Raw genomic sequence first — 7,560 nt, 5'->3', positions numbered from 1 at the left:
TTTGTCTTTTTCTCTTTCTAATTTATTCTCTCTTTTCCCCCTTAATTTTTTTTCTCTCTTTTTCTTTCTACCATTCTTTTCTTCTGTGTTTGCTTCAGGAATTACAGCTCAGGAAATTTCCTATAATAAAAGATGAGATGAGAATATCAAACTCGGCTTTTAAATAGAGAGAAAGAATCTCACGTTGAATGACAAATTATTGCACTTTCCAAAAATCATATTTGGCACAGAAAGAAGACATAAAGCGAAGTGAAAGAAAGTTCTTGATTCCAACGGGGATTCCATGAAATCCAAACTCAATATTCAAGTACCCCAATCACGCAGTTTTATGTATTGCAACTTCCACTGTTTGTATGGATAGCAAATACAACTCATGACACGAACAATATAATTACGATCATTGCCTTAATGCGTCAATATTTGTAACAAAGATAAAGTGAACACACACACACACACACACAAAACAAAAACGGTGAATCTAAATAAATACGGAGCAACTCGTATTTTTACCTTAAGAGGTACTAAAATAGAATTTGCATTAACTATAGAACTTTCCTTTAAATTCATGGAAGCAGAGAGTAGGATGATGATGATAGGGATTTATGCATGGACTTCCAATCTCACAACCTTGAGGCATCCTAAGATTGTACCCTCATCCATATCAACTTTGTGCTCACCAACTACTTGACAATCACACAATGCATCGGAAGAATACTTAATTTAGAGAAGATCAAATAACCGAAAATAATTATAGAAAAGGTACTTGTAGAAAAATAATAATCATTATTTACAAGTGTAGAACATAATGCACACAATAAGGCACAACAACAAAGAAAAAGGCAGACCTCCTTTGGCTGGAATTGTCCACCACCAACGGCAAAGGCATGCATTTCTTACCGCATAAAGCGAACTTACAAAAATTTGAGGCAAGGAAGAGAATAGACCTACCATAAGAGAGAAATTGAAACTTACATAAAGACACAAATATACATTGAAAAGATTAATTTGACAAATAAAAAGTAATTAATAGTAATAAGACCACGTAATATAAAAATACATAATAGTATAAAATACGAAGACTACAAAGTAAGTTTTCTTAAAATCTCAACCTTTTACAATGCTTAAGGTGATGCTTTTCTATATCTATCCCTTCCCATGAGCCTCCTCTGAGCCTTTTCTGCAGCTGCTGCTTCTTTGTTGAATTGCATATAGCAATTCTTCTTCTAACCCCTTATCACTCTCTATTCTTTTTTTTTTTTTGCTCTATTTCTATTCTATTCCATTGCATTGTTATTTTTTTTATGCCCGTTCCTTTTTCTATTTAACTTTTTTATTCTTCTCTTCCTTTTCGTTCCACTCTTCATTCACTCACTTTTTTTTTAATTATTTTTTAATCTAAAATTTGATAATAGGATATGGAGCTTATCCTTGTGTTACCTACATCATTTGTATAGCCTATAACAATGCAAAGACGTTAGTTAGTATCGCATAAAGTTCAATAAAGCACACTGTATAAGTTCAATAAAGCATTTAACCACTCGTCAGTCAAGTGTTTCAGCTAGAGACAATGTACACCTTTGTAGTTTTTAAAGCTGCTAAGGTTTGGGAATTTTTCTAAAATGGAAAGTTCAATAGTGAGAAGAGAAAAGTGAAAGTGACAGACGTAAAAGTTGCGGCATGATTTCTAGGGGACGAGATGCACAAAAAAGAAAGTTATCAACATAATTAGTAAAACTATAATTTGAGTTTTCAAATCATAACACAAAGTTCACTAAATATACAAGAACTTAATCAATCTACAATTCCTAGAAAAGTGATGGTTCCCAAAGAAAATTAGACTGCACAAGCGTTATGAGATTTGTTCCTTATTGTGTCTTGTGAAAAAAGTATTCTTATTATGATAACAAACTGTCTTGAGACTCATTACTCAGTTATACAAGGCGACACAAACCCTTTCTAACAAATAATTTTGATCAAGCAACACAAGAAAATGTAAAGTCACACTACACCTCGAATCTCACCATGTTAATTGCAATCAAGCTTTTTTATAATGAGGAAAATAAAGGCGCATGAGCTTTATCCCCATTCAAAATTGTCATCATGTGTTGGGTCTTTAATATATCTCGGGCTTAAATATTCACGTGTTGGGCTTTCCAATTAATTTACCCACACGATTGCCCATTGTCCAACCCACACATAAGGGGGTGTGTTAAAGTATAAAACTATTATTGGCCCACCTCCTAACAAAGCTTTTGGGATTGATTGGTAAACTAACAAGAGGCAATAAGGAAAAACAACAAACCTTGTTTAATTTGAATTAGAGAGAGAGAGACTACATTCAAAAAGTTTAATTTGATAGCTAAAAGAAATTAAATCACTCTTAAACCATAAAATTGATATATATACTCTAGTAGAGAACTACTACAAGTCTACAACCTCATAGTTTGGTTTTCACCAAATCTATCAAATGTTCCTTTTTCTTTCTTTCTTTTTTTCTTTTTTCCGTCAGTTTCGTGCGTGCGGCTTCAAGAACTGGGAAATTTTCTACAATAGAAGAATATGATCAAATTTATCTCATTCTACCTTAGAATATCCAATCACTTGAAACTAATCCGCTTCCTTTTTCTACCAAAAAAAAAACTGTATTGTGAGCTGAAAATACATTTCATTATTCAAGGGTGAATGTGTAATTGAGCTGCTTTTATTTTATAGTAGCAAATTCAAAAAATTTGTACAGCTGAGCTCCTTTTATCGTTCACGTCAAAAGATTTTCAAAGATACTTGCAGTGGGGCCTAGCTCTCTGAGTTGTAAACCATTTCACATATGTAAAGTAAATGGCAATCTATTGCTTAAGCCTTAAGATTTAGTCAAATTATTCAAATATGTGTTTTGGGTGCTATGTTAATGTTTTCATCCCTTCGAATATGCTGCTTTGATCTATTTTTCTTTAAAATGCAAAAGAAATGAAAAAAAAAAAAAAAAACACTTGCACTTTACCGGACCAATCCATCTAATCTGTCATTATAATGTAAAACGATAATCCTGACCGTAGAATAAGTACAAGGTTGTCCCACGGCTGTCCCGCGGCTGTACAGGGGTTGTACGGGGGCTACCCCAGGGCTGTACCGGGGCTACCCTGGGGCTGTCCCGGGGCTGTCCCACGGCAGTACCGGGGCAGTACCGGGGTTGCCCCGAGGCTGTCCCGGGGCTTTTTTTGCTGCCCCGGGGCTGTACGGGGGCTGCCCCGGTCCTGTCCCAAGACTGTCCGGGGATGACCTGCGGCTGTCCCAGGGCCGACACGGGGGCTATACCGAGGTCGACCCGGGGCTGTACCGGGGCTGTCCCGGGACTGTACCAGGGTTGTACCGGGGCTGTCCCGGGGCTGTCGCGGGGTTGTCCTGGGGCTGTACTGGGGCTGTACCGGGGCTGCCCCGGGACTGTACCGGGGTTGCCCCGGGACTATCCCGGGGCTGTACCGGGACTGTCCCAGGGATGTACCGGAGTTGTACCCGGGCTCCCCCGGGGCTCTCCCGGGGCTGTCCCGGGGCTTTATCGGGGTTGTCCTTGGGTTTTACCGGGGCTGTACTGCGGCTGTCCTGGGTCTGCCCCAGGGCTGTCCCGGGGCTATACCGTGGCTGTACCGTGACTGTACCGGGGCTGCCCTGGGGCTGTACCGGGGTAGACCCGGGGCTATACCGGGGCTGTCCCGGGGCTGTATCGGGGCTTCCTCGGGGCTTTCCTGAGGCTGTACAGGGGCTATCCCGGGGCTGTCCCGAGGCTGACCCGGGGCTGTACCGTGGCTGTCCCGGGGTTACCCCGGGGCTGTACCGGGGCTGACCCGGGGCTGACCCGGGGCTGTACTGGGGCTACCCCGGGGCTGTCTCTGGGCTGTACCGGGGCTGTACCGGGGATGTCCCGGGGACGCCTCGGGGCTGTACCGGGGTTGTACCAGGGTTGCCCCGTGGCTATCCCAGGGCTGTACTGGGGCTGCCCCGGGGCGGTCCTGGAGCTGTCCGGGGCTGTCCCGGGGGTGCATCGGGGTTGTACAGGGCTGCCCCGGGGCTGTAATGGGTTGTCCCAGGGCTGGCCCGGGGCTGTCCCGGGGCTGTACCGGGCTGTCCCGGGGTTGTACAGGGCTGTCCAGGGGCAGCCTTGGGGCTATCCCGGGGCTGCACCGGGGCTGTACCAAGGCTGTCCCGGGGCTGTCCCAAGGCTGAATCGTGGCTGTCCCGAGGCTGTACCGTGGCTGTCCCAGGGTTGTACCATGGCGGTCCCGGGGCTGTACCGTGGCTGTCCCGGGGCTGTACCGTGGCTGTCTCGGGGCTGCCCCGGGGCTTTACCGGGGCTGTCCTGGGGCTATACCGGGACTGTCGGGGCACTCCCGGGGCTGGTTCGGGACTGTCTCGGGGGTGTACCGGGGCTGCCCCGGGGATATCCCGAGGCTACCCCAGGGCTGTGTCGGGGCTGTACCGGGGCTATCCCAGGGCTGCCACGGGGATGTCTCGGGGCTGTACCGGGGCTATCCCAGGGCTGCCACGGGGATGTCTCGGGGCTGTACCGGGGCTATCCCAGGGCTGCCACGGGGATGTCTCGGGGCTGTACCGGGGCTATCCCAGGGCTGCCACGGGGATGTCTCGGGGCTGTACCGGGGCTATCCCAGGGCTGCCACGGGGATGTCTCGGGGCTGTACCGGGGCTATCCCAGGGCTGCCACGGGGATGTCTCGGGGCTGTACCGGGGCTATCCCAGGGCTGCCACGGGGATGTCTCGGGGCTGTACCGGGGCTATCCCAGGGCTGCCACGGGGATGTCTCGGGGCTGTACCGGGGCTATCCCAGGGCTGCCACGGGGATGTCTCGGGGCTGTACCGGGGCTATCCCAGGGCTGCCACGGGGATGTCTCGGGGCTGTACCGGGGCTATCCCAGGGCTGCCACGGGGATGTCTCGGGGCGGGACCGGGGCTGCCCCGTGGCTGTCCCAGGGCTGTCCCGAGGCTGTACCGGGGCTGTCCCGGGGCTGTACCAGGGCTGTCCCGGGGATGCCCCGGTGCTGTCCCGGGTCTGACCCGGGGCTGTACGGGTGCTGTCCCGGGCTGTACCGGGGCTGCCCCGGGGATATCCCGAGGCTACCCCAGGGCTGTGTCGGGGCTGTACCGAGGCTGCCCCAGGCGTGTCCCCAGGTTGTCCCGGGGCTGACCCGGAGTTGTCCCGGGGCTGCCCCGGGCCTGTCCCGAGCTTGTCCTGGGGCTACCCCGGGGCTGTCTCGGGGCTGTCCCGGGGCTGACCCGGGGCTGTACTTGTGACGACCCTAACTTTTGATCGTCATCCTATACTCATACTTAACATTACTTAACCTCTAACACTTACTAATTATAACCTCTTAAAATTCAGGCCAACTTTTTTTTTTCCATGTACGTCTAAATGCTGTAGCATTTAGCTAGCCTTCTGTTTTCAATTATTCGTAAAATGTTGTAGCATTCTAACAGCATTCTGTACATTAGTCATTGTCAAAATGCTGTATCATTATGACAACATTGTGTTATATTAGTCATACCTAAAATGTTGTAGCATTCTGACGGCATTCTGTTACATTAGTCATCAAAATACATAAAACATTATTTTATTTTACACATAATGTTCAGCAGCGTTTCCAAAACACGTGATGCATCCATAACCCACTTGCCCACACTCCGTTTTAACGCATTTCCATCAATTTTCTATGAAATTGGTTTTGACTTAACCTCATACTTTTCGTAGAGTAAAATTCTACTACTATTTACGGTCCATAAGTACATTCATAGCACTGTACATCTTAAAACATTCCTAACATCATACATCTTGAATCGTTCATAGTATCATACATTATTCAAGAAACACCATTCTTATTCTAACATTCATTGAGCATGTAATATGCACAATTCTGTGCAACACAGAAGAATAAGTTCGTTCGTGTCATAGACAAAAACAAACTACTGGTACTTACCAAAGTTTCGCTAACAACGCGTCCTTTGTCTCCCTTGACGCTTTCCAACTTCAACCGTTAATCGGCCCTATTGCATAAATTTTTCGATCGTTAGATTCAGAATCTAAGATCAATAATTACATTGAAATTCACTTCGGAAAAGTCTACATTCCTTATGTTTGGTATTCAACCTCAAACCATTTCCTATCTCAAGGATTTGCACTAAAATCGTGCAAATTACTCAGTCATGGGCCTAATTTTCAATTTCGGTCCAAAACTGTGAATTCTCATTGTGTTCGGTTTCTAACCATCACCGATTATCAAAACATCTTTCTTTTCACACTTTAGCCCATATTTCTCTTGAAATCCAGTTTTAGTTTAAATTACTCAACCTAAATTTTGGCAGAATTTCGCCTTATTTTTCTCGTTTCCTGAGTTTTTAATAACTCATTTTACTTCTGATTTCGGTACCTGGAGTCAAGATTTACATTCCTGAACACAGATTCCAACATAAAATTGAACAAAACATATGTTCTTTCTTAATCTAGGCTCACGGATTTTCGATAGAAATCCACCAAAACTTTATTCAATCATCTTAACACTTACACCGTTAAACTCTTATTATGATACTCTACAAAACCTCAGTTTCAATTTTCACTTTAACAGAAGTTTTTCTGAGATGGGTTACTATTCATCTAAATCAAGAAAATATAGAATTCTCACGAAAACTCTGAAATCTTACCTCCAGAAGTTGAGATTTTTCCGCTAGAACGCCTCAGGTTACGTTTCTACCGGACTGAACGGAAGAAATCTCAGTGAAACTGCTTAATTTTCCTTTCTCCGTCTCTTTCTCTAATATGTTTTTTTTCTCTTTACTTTACTCTCTCACATTCTTCTTGTCTCTTCTATACTATGCTTTACATTCACAAGTGCATACCGTTAATACCGTTAGTAATAGCTTTAGTAACTTAGGTGGTTTACAGGGTGAGTTAAATTGCGTGAGTCATCAAGCTGAAATAACTTAAACGTATACATTGGCAAGTGGTATACCTGCATGTGCAACCCCTGTCCACTTTACGTCATAGTCATTTCTTTCTCTTTTTTTTTTTAAACGTGTTAAAGATAATCTCTTTTATATATATATATATATATACTATTTTAGATAAACTAATTTCTTAGGGAACGTACTTAGAAATGATCATTTATATAATATATATATATATACATATACTATAACTTTGTTCAACCTACTTTTCTGGACTGTCGAGTATCCTAGGTCAAACTTCTCATGTTCAACCCAATTCTCTTGGGTATCTTATTAGACAATTTCTTTTTCTGAAATTATCATCTTAATTGATTCAGAATTTCCTATACCGTGTATCCTTGCGGTACTCATTTTTTTTAGTAGTTTCCTGCTTAAATTGACTTGGGAGAATTCTGTTTCAGGAACTTTTGCTATTTTCCTTACTTCTAATATTTCTACTCTTTTTTTTAGCTGGTCATTTGGTCACCTACCAAATATTTCAGTTTTTCATAACTAAAATATACCCGCTAAAATTTTTAACTTTTAACTAATATCTCACTATTTATAAGTGATATT

The sequence above is a fragment of the Morus notabilis genome, unplaced genomic scaffold, assembly GCF_000414095.1.
Source record: "Morus notabilis unplaced genomic scaffold, ASM41409v2 Scaffold569, whole genome shotgun sequence".
Classification (NCBI taxonomy): Eukaryota; Viridiplantae; Streptophyta; class Magnoliopsida; order Rosales; family Moraceae; genus Morus; species Morus notabilis.
The sequence above is the reverse complement of the archived record's forward strand: the minus strand, read 5'-3'. Positions refer to the sequence as shown.